The sequence below is a fragment of the Camelus dromedarius genome, chromosome 15, assembly GCF_036321535.1.
Source record: "Camelus dromedarius isolate mCamDro1 chromosome 15, mCamDro1.pat, whole genome shotgun sequence".
NCBI lineage: Eukaryota > Metazoa > Chordata > Mammalia > Artiodactyla > Camelidae > Camelus > Camelus dromedarius.
Genome location: NC_087450.1, coordinates 18908415 through 18925099, shown reverse-complemented (window position 1 = coordinate 18925099; position 16685 = coordinate 18908415). Strand labels below are relative to the sequence as shown.

General features: G+C 47.2%; 1 long non-coding RNA gene across 2 annotated transcripts in view; it reads left to right on the top strand.

Moving 5' to 3' along the window:
• Window positions 1–16274, top strand: part of LOC116157492 (uncharacterized) — a 29029-nt gene extending 12755 nt beyond the window's left edge. The window contains exons 2-4 of one of the 2 annotated variants that reach the window (XR_010384169.1): window positions 9132–9762; window positions 13532–13844; window positions 14968–16274. This is a non-coding gene — a long non-coding RNA (uncharacterized LOC116157492). Of the gene's footprint in view, window positions 1–9131; window positions 9763–12197; window positions 13845–14967 lie in introns of those variants that run through there. The other variant, XR_010384170.1, reaches the window with a different exon arrangement.
• The last annotated feature ends 411 nt before the right edge of the window (window positions 16275–16685 follow it).

Below are 16685 nucleotides of genomic sequence, written 5' to 3'. Positions count from 1 at the left end.
GGGGAGTTCTGTGGGGCTGGGGCCAGGTGGGAGCAGCCTGAGATGGATGCAGGGGAAAGGCAGGCAAGTTTCCGTGAGCCCAGCCAGGGTGTTGCCAGCGACTAGGTTTTTGTTTCATCACAGAAAAAATTCAGAGATGAGACATGGAGGTCAAGAAAGTAAAGCAAGGATTTATTAAGCAATAGTATGTTGTCAAGGGGAGAGCCAGCAGGCTCAGGTGAGTAGCTGCAGTGAGTTTCTTTGGCCAGTTGGTTATACAGGGTATACAAATGAATGGGTGGAATATTCACCAGGGAGAAAAGGGTTTGGGGTCTTACTCCTTGATTTTCATCGCAGCTCCACCTTCCCGAGGGGAGGAGGGATTTTTGTCCTTATTTAGTCTGGATCAGAAGTGTTCTGGCGTCAGTGCATGATGGGTACTTCTAATCTGCAAGGCTGATTTTATTGTAATGAGGGCATAATAGGCAAAAGGTTACCTTCGGATGCTGGAGATTCCTACCTTCCCCCCTTTCAGGACACTTGTCACTTCAAAATGTGTGATTTCTTATCAGTCCAGAGGTTGCTCCTTTTCTCTGCCCAAGGATCCCCGCTGTTCACAGGATGTATGGTTTCCTGCCATCTGTGCCCCCCGTCTCTGCTCATGTCTAGCTATCTGCCTGCTCTAACAAGGGAAGGGCTTAGCAGGGTGTGCCCTGGTATTGCATCTTGCGAAGATGACCTAGGAGCTGCGTGGAGGGGGCAGGGCTGGAATCAGGGCACCAGTTAGGGGCCTGTCTGGAGAATGACCCTGAAGTTGTGACTGAGAAGTCACACAAAGCTGAGGGAGAGACCAGGGTTCAACGGGGCAGCATTTTAGGATCTACAAGGATGCAGGGTCCTGAGAAACTGGAGAAATATGTTAAGAATCACACTCAAAGTTCTTTAGAGATAGGAGGAGAAGATGTTTATATTATCTAGAGAGCCAGAGAAATGCAAAGTCCAATCCAGTGATGAAGCCCACTGGCTGTAATCTGACTTGAAGTCTTGGAGCAACGTGACACACCTCTCGTGAAGGTAGGCCCCTCATTAACATACAATGACCTTGCAGGGGAAAGGAAGGTTGAGGAGTCCTTTCAGAGTTCCCCTGAGAGAATCTAGTCAGATCCTGGCCAAAACCTGGTCTATAAATATCTGAGAAGCAATTTTGCCCTAAGTAAAGTGTTTCCAAACTTCTGCGGTAAGACAAACCTGCAGCTTTTATAATCAGGCAGATTACCTGGAAATGCTGATTCATCAGACATGGATTAGGCCCTGGGAATATGGATATTTAATGTGGTGCATTGTATAATGTGCATATTCTTATTTTCTGGGAAGTCTGGAAAATCCCACCCTCTGGGAAAACTTCTTTAGGCCCAGGAAGATTTATAACCAAGTATAGAAATGATTTAAAAATAAACCTATAGGATTAATTCTTTTGTTCTAAGAATACCCTATGCATATTTGGTATTTTAAGTACTTGTTATGTTGAAGAGAATTTGCTCTATTAGAAGAAGGGTGAGACATAACTCAGACTTAAAAAGTAAAATTGAGTATCTGAGTTAGACTTGTGATTTTGAGTAGAAAATTTAATAAATTTATGCATGGTTTTAGAAGTTAGGAAAACTTAAATGTTACTGTATTTATTCATTTAACTTTATTAGATTTATATACATATTTAAAGTTCTTGGTAAGATTTTGTTTAAGTAGACAACTGAGATATTTAAGAAAAAATTGCATATGTTAAATTTATAAGTGTAGTTTAAAATGTTTGAAGGTGTTAAATTAATGAAACTTATAAGTGGGACCAAATATTAACCAAATAAATATTAGCCAAGGAAATCCTTAAAGATGTTTGTTATAATTTTGTTTACTAAAGTTATAAATAGGGAAAAATATTTTAAGAACTGAAAATATTTTAAGAACTTAAAAGCTAAAGGAAGATTTTCAACAGATGAATGGATAAACAAAATGTGGTATGTACATACAATGGGATATTATTCAGCCTGAAAAAGGATAAAATTCTGGCTACCACATGGATGAACCTTGAGGACATTAAGCTATAAGTCAGTCACATAAAGTAAAATACTGTAAAATTCCGCTTATTTAGAGTAGTCAGATTCATAGAGACAGAAATTAGAAAGGTAGTTGGCAGGGACGCTGAGGGGAGGGGAACAGGGAGTTAGTGTTTAATGGGTAGCAAGTTTCAGTTTTGCAAGGTGAGCTCAGTTCTGTGGCTGGATGGTGGTGTAACGTTATGAATGTACTTAACACCGCTGAATGAACAGTGTGCTGCTTAAAAATGGTTAAGATGGAATATGTATAAATGACACCTGAAAGTATCCAGTACTTAACCTTTAAAAACTCCACTTGCTGAAATTGTTGCCCAATAGAGTATCTCAGAATGATAATTATTGGTGATGCAGTCAATCAGTTTATACCTAGTTAGTAATTCTTTATACTAAATTCTTTGTTTAAAAAAAAAGCTAAAGGAATATTTTTGAATAGATAATGCTAAAATGTTATGTTGATTTGAAAAAACTAAAAGTTTATTCAAACTTTTCTATGTAGAAAAACTGCCCTCCAAAGTTCCCCAAAGTCCCACTGAACAGATAATATTACCACAGGTAAGTGTGGGCTCTGGGGCTCTAACTCCACATCCGGCTTGGTTTCACTCCAGGGGAATCCCCAGCCTTAGCCCCGCCCAGGCTTGGGTGGAAAGATTCCTGAGAAACCAGTGCGGAGGAGCCTGCCGGTTCCTCTCCTTTGCTTTCAGCCTCTGGTGAGGGCTGGCAGGGCTGGGGGTGGGAGGAAGTGACTCCATCAGCTTTGGTGTGACCCGTAGTAGTTCTTTGTTCTTGTCTGATTTTTGTTTGTTTTTGATTTTTATTAATCGATTTTTTAAATTGAAATATAATTGACTTATAGTATTATGTTTGTTTCAGGTGTACAAATTAGTGGTAATTAGTAATTCAATATTTTTATAGATTATATTCCATACAAAGTTATTATAAAGTATCAACTATATTCCCTGTGCTGTAAATTACACTCTTGTAACTTATTTATTTTATACCTAAGCAGTTTGTACCTCTTAATCCTTCCTCACTTATTTTTCCCCTCCTTCTATCACTCTTCCTTCTGGTAACCACTAGTTTGTTCTGTGTACCTGTGAGATTGTTTCTATTTTGTTATATTTGTTCATTTGTTTTATTTTTTAGATTGCACATATAAGTGAAAATATACAGTATTTGTCTTTCTCTCTTATTTCACTTAGTATAGCATCTTCAATGTCCATCCAGATTGTTGCAAATGGCAAAATTTCATTCTTTTTCATGGCTGACTAGTATTCTATTATATATTATATATATAAAATGGAGATATATGTATATATATATATATCAGTAATCACATCTTTATCCATTCATCTGTTGATGGGCATTTAGGCTGCTTCCATATCTTGGCTATTATAAATAATGCTGCTGTGAACATAGGGGTACATATATCTGTTCGTATTAGTGTTTTTGTTTTCTTTGGATAAATGCTCAGGAGTGGAATTGTTGGATCATATGGTAGTTCTATGTTTAATTTTTTGAGGAACTGTGGTACTGTTTTCCATAGTGGCTGCACCAGTTTATATTCCCACCAACAGCACACGAGGGTTGCCTTTCTCCACATCATCAGTAACATCTGTTATTTCTTTTTTGAGAACACGTTCTGACAGGTGTGAGATAATAGTTCGTTGCGTTTTTGACTTGCATTTCCCTGGTGATTAGTGAAGTTGAACATCTTTTCTTGTGCCTGTTGGCCATCTGGGTGTCTTTGGAAAAATGCCTGTTCCCCCTAGGAGTTCTTGATGTTCGTTCCCCTGCACTGATTACACCCAAGCTGTGATGGGGCATCCTGCCCTTTGTTGGATGATGCAGAACAGGTGCCTCATTAGTGAATCACCCCCCAGGCCAGGCCTGCCAAAATCAAGGAGTCAGTGGAGGCTTTGTCTGGCTCCAGACCCCTCCTACCTGGAAGGGAAGGCCGCCTTGTCAGAATTGGGCCCCTGGCCCCCACTCAGCCTTTCTTCCTCTAAGTCTCTGTCTCTTGCCTGAGGGCTGGAATTTTAGCTCCCAGGAGCCAGGCCTGGGCTCATGTCCACAGTCAGTTCTCAGGCCCAGCTGGGCCTTGCCCTCAGGCCCTGGGAGGTGGTGAGCATGTCGGGGCTCCCCAGCTCTTCATGCAGGGGGAGCCTGGCCTGCCACCCTTTTGCTGTCAGGGAGCCCGGGGTTGAGGGGTCCATCCAGGAGTGGGTGCAATGGCTGTGCCCTGTGAGGGATGAGGGGGAAGCCTCACCCCCAACCCCATACTGCATGTCAGCATCTTGTTCAGAGCCCCTTTGGGAGCCTGGGACAAGGGGGTGAAGCAGGAGGTTAAGTTTCTGGGGCCACTTGCTAGATAAATCAATGGGGAAGGTGAGGAGGGAGTAAGGGGGTGAGAAAAGACCTCTGGAAAACAAGTGCTTCCTGTCCTACAAGGAGCACATCTCCTGCCAGACTTCAGGCCCCTGGACATCAGTGAGTGGCGCTTGTGATGTCCACGCAAGCTGCGCTCTCACTGTGGCCACGCCCGTGCCCTTAATCCTGGGTTCTCAACAGAGCCCTGCAGGGGGAAGAACAGCCTTCCTCTTCAGATACTTCTGCCAACCCATCAACGGCCCCGGAGACCCTGCGTGGTTATGACTGCCCAGTAAGGCTTAGCCACTGACCTCAGGACACCTGTCATCTGTGGGGGAGCTGGGCCCACACCTCAGGCCAAGAAACAATAGGGACCCAGGCGCAAAAGCTCTTCAAGAGGTGGATGACACTGGGACACAGATGAGTCAGGTATGTTCACAGAATGGGTATAAGTCTATGTTGTCATCAATACTGGGGGACTTTGGCTTTGAGAAAATGAGCCAGGTAGTCATCAAATCATGACCCCTAAGACCAGGACAAATCCTCTCACTCTGATGTCTCCAAAACTCCGGGAAATGCAGAGGAAGTAAGATCAGAGTCAGCCCTGGGGCCAAGCCTGCTGCAGGCAGCTGAGGCTGGTTGTTTCTTCCGTAAAGAAGCCTCCACCAGCCTCTGCGCAGCATTGCTTGTAACCAAACACTGGCTTTAGCGTTAGGGCCGGGGGCGCGGCTCTTGGCCTTACTAGAAACTCAAAACTGATACCCTTTGGTACAACAATACAATCCTGAGGTCAGACGTGGCAAGAAGCCTGGTATTTGATCTCTACTTAAGTGTTCCTTGTCCCTGTGCAGAGTCATGCCTCAGAACTGAGCAACACGTGACTGCCAAGCACCAGGACCATCCTAAGGGCCCAAATGAATGACTCCAGTAAGATGGAGAATGTGCCATGTCTACGCTGACATTCCTGAGTTAGGAGAGAATATAACAGCTTTGCTCAATTTTGGCTGAACATGGGAGTTACCTGGGGAGCTTAAAAAATACCAAGCCCTGGGTCCCACCCCCAGAGATTCTGACTTAATTGGTTTTGAGTGGGGCCTGGGTATCTGGACGTGCACACGCTTCCCAGGTGACTGTAATGTGTAGCCATCAACACCGAGAACCACGGAACACCTGCTGGCCACCAGGTGTCTCCGTCCGGTTAAACCCCATCTGCATGGCTTCTGATACACTCTCTGCCTTTGACGTCTGTTGTGTTGGCCCCAGGAGACAGGACAAAAGAGCATGCTACTCCTGGTATGTTTCTGGGTGGTGTATTTCTGGCCGGCCTGAATTTAGAAGTTTCTGGGTGAAGAGTGAATTTTCTGCTGTCATTTCCTTCTGTCTTCGGCTGTCCTGGGGACCCTAATGACCCAGATGAAGTCACGTCCTGGTGCTCACTAGATACCCGTGAGGGCTGCTCCATGGGTGGGGAGTTCCCAAGCCTGGGTCTCATCTCTGGGTGGTAGGGGCATGTAGCAGCAGGCTGTGTGGGACCTTGTTCCTGCCATGGTTCTGAGCCCTCAGAGTAGATGGTCACAACTTGGACTTGCTTCTGCTTCTGGTCTGAGATGAGGTGAGACAAGCATGGGATGTATGAGGAAAACGAATGATGAGAAAAATGATCTGGCACCTAAACCGAGAGAGCATTTCCACAGGCGCAAAGAAGGGGGAGGGCATCATGGGCCGGTGCAGTCACGGAAGGCTCCACAGAGGAGGTGAGACTTGAGTTTGGAAGAACTTAGCTAAGAGGATCGGGGAGGGGCCCCTTCAGCAAAGGTGAGTGAAGATGTTAAAAGAGAAGATGGCAAAATGGTGAACAAAGATCAGCTGTTAGGATCCACGTGGTGTAAGGTCGGGCAGGCATAGTGGCTTTCTTGAAATAAGTCTCACCCTGGGCTTCTCTGGGCAGAAAAGGAAACAATTTTCATTTCTTTTAATAGTTCTCACAGTGAGGGCCCCAGACCAGGATCATTAGCATCACCTGGGGACTTGTTAGACATGCAAACTCTCAGGCCCCAACCTCCTGAATCAAACTCTGGACTGCGGGGTCCAGTAATCTCAGGCTTTCCAAGCCCTCCTGCAAACGAGCTCACTCGTTTGAGGGCCACTGTCCTACTCTGCACCCTTATCTGCCAAGTGGACTCTGGTTATTATAGTCAGGGACAAGGGACATGCTTATTCTGGGATGTGTCACTGCTCTCCCACTGGTCTATGGTTTTATGATTACGGACCTCTTGTCCTGTCCAAGTGACACCGTGTTGAATAGTTGACAGTCTTATTCACATGTTCAGCCAATGTTTGATGAACAGCCGCCATTGCTGGGCACCTTTCTGTTCTAAGCGGAGGGAATGCAGCAGCCAACAAACCAAAGTAGGTTCGTCCGTGCAGCTTATGTTCCAGTCGGGGCATGATCCATTGATTAAACATGAAAATATCTAGTAGTTCCAGGTTTGGGGAAGAAAAATGTTAGTGATGAGAAGTGGTCTTTTTTGGACTGTGGTTAGAGAAGCTTTCTCTTAGGTGATATTCGAGCAGAAACCTGGTTGAAATGAGGGAGAAAGCCATGGGAACTTAAAGGGGAGTGCCCCAGGGACGGGGAACAGAAGTGCCAGGCCCCTGAGGTGGGAACAGAATGTTCTAAGAACAGAAGGGAAGCCAGTGTGAGGTGAAGGGATGCAGGCCTGGGAGGCAACGGGTGTTCAGGTGTCAGGGTTTCCCTGAGCGAGGGCAGGCCACTCGGGGGTTTTGAGGATGTGAACGGTGTGGTGTCTCTCTGAACAAAACCACTCTGAAGAGTGGACCATTCCATAAGAGAAGAAGCAGAGAAGTGAGTTAGGAAGGTACTGGAATAATCCAGGTGAGAGATGTGATTACAGAGAGGGGAAGGAAAAGTAGGTGAATTCTAGGGAGGAGCTGAGCCGAAGTAGAAGTCAAAAGGCCACGCAGGGGGATTCCTTTGGGGTTGGTAGGAGTTGGCTCAGTGGCTTCTGAGTTTAGGCGACTGGAGCCTGCCTTTTTGTTTAGTTCCACACCCACAGAGCACGTGGGGACCACCTGGAGGCTCTCTCCCTTCCTCTAAGCTCCTCGTAGGCCATCAGAGGCTGTCTCGTATGCTTTTCTCCTTGTAAGTGTCATTATTTTGCCCATCACAGAAGTGTGTTCTCAAGGGCTGTGTCTAAGCTTCTCTGAATCCCCCAACCCCATCCGCTCCCAATAGAATAAAAACAGTTGGAAGAACATGAAAAGCATGCTATGGATTAAACCTTGGCTAAAACCCTTTGAAATAGAAATGGCAGTCTTCAAGATAAGGAAACTGAGATTCAGGGAGTGAAGCTACTTGCCTGATAATAGCTACTCCTTCAGAGATCTTTCTACCTGCTGGGGAGCTTTGGATGGTCGTGTGTGTGTGTGTGTGTGTGTGTTTGTGTTGTGTGTGTGTGTGTTTGTGTTGTGTGTGTGTGTGTGTGTGTGTTTTACCACCAAGCAATTCACCACCAGCTAGGTGTCCCACAATTCAACTCAATTTTGTAACTATCTACCTGGGGATAGTGTCAGATCCCACTGGTTAAGGGCTCAGTCCCACAGACTGCCCTCACTTCAGATGTCAGTCACAAGGTCAGGTTGTTACTTGTGCTTATGATGCTGGCTGTAAATCAGAGGTTCCCATGACCCCGCCCTTAGGTTTCATTAATTTTCTGGAATGGGTTACAGAACCCAGGAAGATGGCTTACTTATTAGATTAGTGGTTATACATAACCCAGGAAAAGCCAGGAAGAAGAGATGCATAGCGCAAGGCATAGGGAAAGGGGCACAGAGCTTCCAGCTCTCAGAGGGTACCCCTTTCCCCGCACCTCCATGCGTTTGCTACCTGGAAGCTCTCTGCATCCTTCTGGGTGTTCACAGAGGCTTCTTTCCATGACTGATTAAGTCATCAGCTGTTGGTGATTGAAATCAACTTCCAGTCCCTCTTTCCTCCTCCGAGGTGCTGTGGTGGGACTGAAAGTACTAACCCTCTCATTGCCTGGTTGGTTTCCCTAGAAACCAGCTCCCATCTGAAGGTGACCTAGGGATCCAAAAGTCACCTCATTAACATAAAAGACACATGTATTAATCTCTTCGTTTAGGAAATTCCAGAGTTTTAGGAGCTCTGCCAGGAGCAGGGAAGACCAAATACATAATCATAAATCACAATATGACAGGTGGCAAATGGCTGAGCTGGGGGTAGTCTTTACAACTTCTCACCGTGGTCTTCCTGCTGAGTGTTGTTGTCCTCACCTGCCTGTTCTCAGCTGGGGCCAGAGCTGACTTTACTACGTCTCCTATGAAGATGGTTTTCCTCTGTGAGGGACTTCAGGCCCCACCCCTCATCCACCTATGTCCCTCCCCTTTGAGGGAATCAGTCCTAAATGCCAGATGAAGGGAGCACCATCTCCTACAACTTGGATGGGCTGCCTTTTTGCTCTTATTTCTTCAACAAGCTCTCTTCACACTTTCCCCTCAACAACTTGAAGGCGCTAGTCTCCTGGGCCGGGCACAGGAAAGATGTGAAAAAGAAAAATAGGAGTTTTGCTCTTCAGAGCACTCATCTGAACAGGGTTTCTTCCCAATATTTCCACTGTGTTTTTTCTCCTGCAGGACTCAGACCTTTTTGGACAGAAATCTACGTCCCCATGAAATGCTGCTATGTGGTCCTGAAAGATAAGATGGGTGAATTCTCCATCCCGATGATGCCAAGTCAGTTTCCTCAGAACATCTGGTGCAGCTGGACCATCTGGGCTGGCCCCCAGAGCTGGACTGTTGTCCATGTCAACGGGTTTATGGTCACAGGAAGGGATGACTGTGGGGCAAACCTGGATCAGACTGCATCTCGAGGATCTCCCCTGTGGTAGAATGTGGCATGGTCCACACTGTTGAAAGAAAAGGGTGCCCGTCTGTGCCCTGCAAGCGCTGGCTGTGCATGGGCTCCTGCTGTCTCGGAACTATGCTCGAGGTGGGAGATGCAAGCCTTTCAGAGGGAAGTGTTATGTCTTCCGTGATTGCAGAGCAGATTTACGGAAAAAGTTCATGAAGCCTCAGGTTACACAGTCTCCCAGCCCGTTTCTAAGACCTTCCTGCAAACCCACTGTTAGCTCCCCTGGACCAGAGACTCAAACAGAAAAGAAACAGCGTTTCCAGAACTTCTGTGCCCCATCTGGTTTAGCCAAGCTCCTTCTTGTTACTCACCCATTCTGTGGGAGACGGCATCCTGGCCACCAAATCACTATAGGTAAGTGTGAAGGACCTTTGAAAAACAGCCTCTTCTCCAGCCCCAGTGGAAACAGCAGTCTTTGATCTGAAGTGGCCAGAGACCCCAGAACAAAGCATCCTTGCCTGGCCCTCAGCCAATGCAGAGGCCCCTTCCTGTGCTGTGAATCCTATAGCAAGCCACTCACCGGGCAGTTCGGTCCTTACTTGTAGAATGAGGAAGGCTGGCAGGCACTTCAGAGGATGGGCCAGCCACAGGGCCCACCCCCGGACTCACCAGATCAGCTAATCACTCAGATTTGGGATCATGGGAAAGGACTCCACCCAGGAAGGGGTGCCACTTTCTCCTAGCCCTTTGCAGGTGGTGGAGAGCTTTCCTGGAGGAGGCGCCACTGTCCCTGGAGGGCAGGCCATATCCTGTCCCTGTCATCTCACAGCTCTCTCCTCTCTCCAGTCCTCTTCTCCTGTGCCTTCAGCTGAGAGCTCTCTGGCTGACTTGCTTTGGGGGATTCTTGCTGCTCCCAACTTCTGCTTCGAGGTCTTTTTGCTTGGCTAAGTTCTGGGCTCATCTCCAGGGAGGCAGGAGTCACCTTGCTGGCTGCATCTCCGGATAGTGATGTGTTGACACCACCCACTCTCTCCATGGCCTTCAAGTGGTTCCCTCTGAGGCACAGGCATGGCTTGTCCTTGGATGGCCTTGACCTCACTCCTTCCAGAGCCAGGACAGACAGCCTGCCCCAGAGACCTGAGAGTGTCTCTTCATGGTATCATGGGCATCTTACAGAAAGAGACACACTTCCTGGCGTCCAGAGGGGCTGGCCACAGAACCAATGGGGAGCCTGGCCAAAGCGATGCTGACAGTGGCCACCCACCAAGTTCCTCTAGACACAACTGCCCTTGAGTGTGTTCCCCAACCCTCCCTGGTATCCCCACCCTCAGCCTACCACAGAGGTCCTGGGATACCAAAGGGGTCCATGGGGATGTCTACACTAGCTTCATGGCTGGTGTCATGTTGACAGTTGCCTTTGGATGCCCTGTCTGAGACTGGAGGGGAGGTCCCAGACAGGGACCCCTCTCTTGGCTCCCTAAGTCCAGCCACATTCCAGGGCTTGTCCAGTCAAGGAACGACCAGAGTGGCTGCTGGTCTCTCTGCTGTGCCCTCTCGAGGCAAGATCCAAGCTTTCCACAGACTAACACGGAGCCTTCTGCAGAGCTCAATGGCTTTCCCAGCTCCCTCTCCAAGTCTGGCTGGAGCAGAGCTAGCATCTTGAAGATTAGTGAGTACTTCCTGGCCTGAGCCCAAGGAAGCAGTTCCTAGTGGGGCAACGGCTGGTCCTCACTTCTTGAGTTAGAGTGGGAACTTGCTTCCACCTACATCCTACAGCAGAAAGACTACAGAAGTAGCAAGGCTACTTGAAGGAAGAAGGTTGGATGGTTCTCTGTGTCCTTTTGCTTCTGAATTAGTCTCCTGGTTTTGTTGCATAACCAACTGCCCCAAAGTTTAGTAGCTTAAAGAAACAACCATTTTTTTCATCCTACTTTCGTGGGTCAGAAATTTAGGCAGATCTTAACTGGGGTAGTCACCCGCTGCACGTGGGATGGCCTGGAGTTTCTTGATGATGCTTAGCTGAAATTTGAGCTGGTCTGGAGGGTCCAAGGTGGTTTTGCTTGAATGCATTTATAGCATGAAAGTTGGTGGGGACAGCTGCAGGGCTGGCCTCAGATGTCTCCCTCTTTATATAATTTTGAGAGCTGTTTTGTCAGATTTAGTCAGATTACAGGGTGGCTGGCTTTCCCCAGAACAGCTTTCCAAGGGACCAAGATGGAAGCTGACGGGCTTGATGTAGCCTCAGGCGCCACGCAGTGTGACTTCCACTGTGGCCTAGTGATCAGGTCAGTTGCTGAAGCCAGTGCAGCTGCAAAGGGAGAGGAAGCAGACTCCACCTTTCAGTGGGTGGAGTGGCAGAGTTTTTACAGCCACCGTTAATACTACTTTGTACATCTTGGATCTGTGGATGCAGTTTTCCATCTGTTCAAGAAAACTTGCAGCCATTTCTTCCTCAGATAATTTCTTTTCCTCTCTTTTTTTCTGGGACTCCAGTTAGACAGCTAAGACTTTCTTACTCAGCCCTCTAAATCTCTTATTCAATCCTCCAAATCTCTTCACTTCTCTCACGTTTTCATCTCCCTGTCTCTGTGCTACATCATAGAAGATTTACTTGGTTATTTTTTCCTGACACTTATTATTTTAAATTTTCAAACATATGACCAAAAGAACTATTAAAAGATGTTTACAGTAAGTATCCATATACCTACTACCTATATTCTATTATTGACATTTTACTCCACTCTATCATATCTACTTTTCTATCTACCTATTCATCTTATTTTTTGATATCTGCAATTTACTTGAAATGCATCAGTAGCTGTGGAGTTTTACTTCAGTTCTTCATTTCTAGAAAGTCACTTACTTTTTAATCTGCCTGTTTATTCCTAATAGTGTTTTTGCTTTGATTATGTTATTTCTTTAGCCATTTCCCCACATGACTATGCTTATCTGATAATTCCAATCGTTCTCTGGGTGTAGATTGGTTTTTTGTTGTCTTCTACTCAAAGTGCTTGATCTTAATTTCTGCTGCATTGTCTATTATGATAACCACTAGCCACATGTAGCTACTTAAAATTAATTAAAACGTGAAGTTAGAAGTTTAGTTCTCAGACACACGAGCCACATTTTATGTTCTCAATAGCCACAGGTGGCTAGTGGCTACTGTATTGGGCAGGACAGATTCTAGAATATTTCCAGCATTCATATAAAGGGATGTATTTAAATAAAACTTTACTAGCAGAAACAGGCAGCAGCTGGTTGTGTCCTGCCAGCTGTAGCTGGTGGATCCCTGCTCCAAGCCTCAACTGGGCATGCTTTCCTTTAAAGAGGGTGTGCTTTTACTGATAGCCCAGCACCCACCAACTCCGCAGCACAGTAACCGATCCAGGGCTCTCAGAACAGGCGTCGCAGACTCATGTCCCCATTTCCCTGCTGCCAGGCCTTAGTGGCCACCCTGGGTCAACTAGCCACTGGCAGATTTCACTGTTGTCACTCCATCTTGGTTTTCTTTGGAGGGGGAGGGGTGCACAGCCACTTTGTCCTTGCAAACATGTGCTGCAGTCACCATGCGGTTCTGCAGTGGGAGAGTCTCAGAGCTCCTAGTCCCCTGAGAGCCAGGGGAGTCACTCTCACATTTTCTTTCCTGCTCATGTCTGGTTAAACTTGGCAGCTCTAACTTCTGCAGGAGAATTGAGGAACTCTGTCTCTTTACGGAGTAAAGGCTGTGGCCAGCTTCCTCTGATTTGGCACTACGTCAGTGCCTGGGATTCCTTCCTTTCTGGGGTGCCCGGGCCTTGCACACTGGAGGGTGGAGATGGGCTGTCACAGAGCCTAGATGTTGGGCCTCGCCAGTTCTCTCCAGGCTGCCTGGTGTCAGGATTGTAGAGCTGGTCTCCAAGAATGGAGACCACGGTGAGAGGCTCCAGGGGCCTGAGGGGGGCAGGGTGAGGAAGGCCCGTGGGGGACAGTGACTCACATTCCACCCCCTGCTGAAGGCTCTGCAGCAGAACAGCCAGGGCCCAGGAAGAGCCTCTCCAAGGCCTTTCCATCTGTTCCAAGTGCCACTATTTCCTTTCTTGCTGATAAAGCATGGATTGGATATTCTGCTTCCCAGGTCTGGGTCAGGGTGGGAAACAAGCACACGTTGGGTCCCAGAGATCTCTGCTTCTGTATCCTGGCACAGAGGCCATCAACACCGAACCTTCACACTCCACCCAGCGGCCTTTGAGGCTGCCACAGGGTGGTAGGCACTGGTGGACGGCTGGTCTCTGCCATGGGAAGTTGATAGAAGGGTGCGCGAGAGAGCCACGGATGGCCACATGCAGCAAGACAAATGCCATGTGTAACTGCTGTCAGCCCCAGGACTGGGGCTCCAAGCGCGACCAGAGGAAAGAGGAGTTACGGGAGGAGCAGGAGGGAAGCTTCTGGAGGTGGTGACATATGAATGGAGAGCCTCCTGGGAAGTCAGTAGCTTTGTTCCTTAAGAACAGCCTAAGGTGAGTCTTATGTCTTCTTTGGGGCCGATTAGTGCCGCCTCTCAGTGACTCACTCGCCGAGTCTCCTGTTCCTTATCCTTTCTTCACACCCCTTCTGCCCGACTCCTTTCTCCACAGACATGAGACAAAACATATGTGTTCTAAACAGAAGGTGCACCTGGGGCCCCAGTGTGTGGTGGTGGTGGTAGCGGAGGTGGGGAGGTAGACGGAGGTCCCTGCACTGAAGTGACCATGCAGCAAATGGGAAGGAAGCCTGGCAGATGCTGGGCAGCCCTGTGTCTCAGACATTCTGGGTCCACGGCTGCTCTGCAGGGTGTCACTTCCCCATGACTCACAGAGCAAAGAGCAAAATTGCAGCAGCTTGTTCACTTTTAAAGTAAGACCATGCTATTCACTTCCTGCCGTGACCAGTAGGAGAACAGTGACTGCACATCCGTAGCTGGAGGTGCCTGTCTGGGAGGCTGTTTATGGAATTTCGTTTCCTGGTTTGGCTCTGCCTGGAATGAACCAGTTTCACCAAGCAGAGGACTGTTCCTCAGGAGACCTTGAACTTAGCCCCAGGGCTGCACAAAATCTCAGTTTGTTTTCGATGGTATCTTTCTCCCTTCCTTCAGCCATCCTTCCCCGCTGCAGGCTCATGGTTGGGTTGGGTGGCCCCTGCACCTCTGAAGCTGGAGGGCAGTGGCTCCCTGCAGGGGGTCATAGCTCAAATTCTTGCTACAGCTGCTGTTGTCTAAGACCTAAGGAGGAGGTCTTCTTGCTGGTTTATCAGTAACTTCTAGGCTTCTATAATCCTAAGCATTTTCACTTCAAATAAAGCTGGTAAGCTCAATCAGAAAAAAAAAAAAGGGGGTGAGGAAGAAAAAGGGTTGGGATGAGTGTCAGTTCTTAGGTGATGCCAGGTGGCATGAGACATATCTATGAAATGTTGAGGGGGAGATGCCATTCCTTTCAGGAATTTAATAATGGAGTTATATCAGTCAGAGAACACGGAGTTATATTATGGTAACAAACACCACCACAATCTCAGTGGCTTAAAAGCAAGGGAAGATGTTTTTCTTTCTCAGGCTACAGTCCATCACATTTGGCAGGTGGGCTCTGCTCATACTAAGCTCTCCCTCAGGTACCCAGCTGGCGGTCTCTGGATGCCTCTGGAAGGTCTGCCTTTGCACTGGCCGTTAAATGCTGTGGCCCAGAAATGAACTCATGGGCTGGAAGTAGTCACACAAGCATGCTCCACACCAGAGGGTCAGGAAGCACAATTCTACTTCCTACAGGTGTCTGGGGAGGGAAGAGCTGGAAACACCAAGCAGCCCCAAAGTCAGCAATAGGAGTTGCCTGAGTTGGTCTTTTCAGGTTTCAGAACGGTTCATACTGCAAAGCTCTGAGACTTTGACTTGAGATTGTTTTAATCTTTTAGTGGGTTTGAGGGCCACATAAACTTGGTTTCATGGCCTTATTTGTCTTCTCTGGCCTGGAGAGCTAACACTGTGTTTATTTCCTCAAAAGTCTCTTTTTAGTCACTATCAAGGGGCAGCTTTGAAGGATAGAGGGTAACTGGGGTTAGGAGCTGAGATCTTGTATCACAGACATGGCTATTTTAACACTGTTTAGAGAACGCAAATTTGGGTCACATTAACAGAAGTAAAAGATGCAGATCAAGGGAGGGGACAGTGTTCTTTATTTTGCTGTGGTTATACCCAGCCTGACACAGCTCTGTTCTGAGTATCATACTTTGAAGGCAGCTTTGACAAGCTTTGTCAAGCTGGAACCCAGAAGGGGTATCAGGGGATTCGGGAGTCTGGAAGTTTATTGAAAGGGGTAACTTGGCAGCTGCTGTATTTGAAAAGATGTCAGTTTTTGTTTTACTGGTAAGGAACTTACCTCCCTGTATTTCAACAGATTGGACTGCATTGTGGACAGCATACTCATTACTGTAAGTGATGAAAGAAAGCTGGAGAAGGAAGTTTGAGCCTCCAAACCAAGGATGGAAGAATGGTTGTAGAAGGCAGCCTCCCCAGTCCTTTCTGACTCTGTCATGTTATCTCTCTGGTTCAGTTTTTTTTTTTTTTCTCAGAAATAAAGCTTTCCTCATGGGGGCCAGTTCAGTTCAGACTCCACTATATGAAACACTGCTGCTTACGAACGCTCTGGTGCTAATCCCTCAAGGATCCTGAAACTGGTGGTAGGATCTCCATTTTACAGGTGAGGTGGCTGAGGCCGAGGCTGAAGAAAGTCAGGCACACATACAGTCTTACAAGGTGTTTTGGTTTAAGTGTAGAGTTTGGGGCCACACAGCTTGGGTTTGAATCCTGCTTCTGTGGTTTTCTAGCTGTGTGACCTTAGGTAAGTCATTTAACCTCTCTGTTTTAGCCTCTGTAAAATGGAAATGATATGACCTCATAGGGTTGTAAGGGTTAACCAACTTAATTATAGAGAGTGTATTGCACCTCAGTGCCTCAGTACAGACTGAGAGCTAAATAAATTCATCTGTTACAAAGATCTCTATCAATGTCTGTTTGAAACACTATAGGAATTTGATTCATATAAGTAGGAAAGCAAAACTAATTTCTCTCTTTTTTGGCGGGGGGAAGTAATTAGTCGTATTGATCTATTTATTTAATGGAGGTACCGGAGCTTAAACCCAGGACCTCACGCATGCTAAGCGTGCGCTCTACCCCTGAGCTACACCCTCCCCACTGAAAGAGTCTTTAAGCAGGGACTCCTCCAAAGTGTTAAAATCTGTGGGGAGAGAAATTAAGCAGGAGGTAAGCTGAGGACTGAACCATGTAGCTGTGTGCCCACTGACCCTTCTGGTGTCAAGGTCAGCAGTCCCTGGTG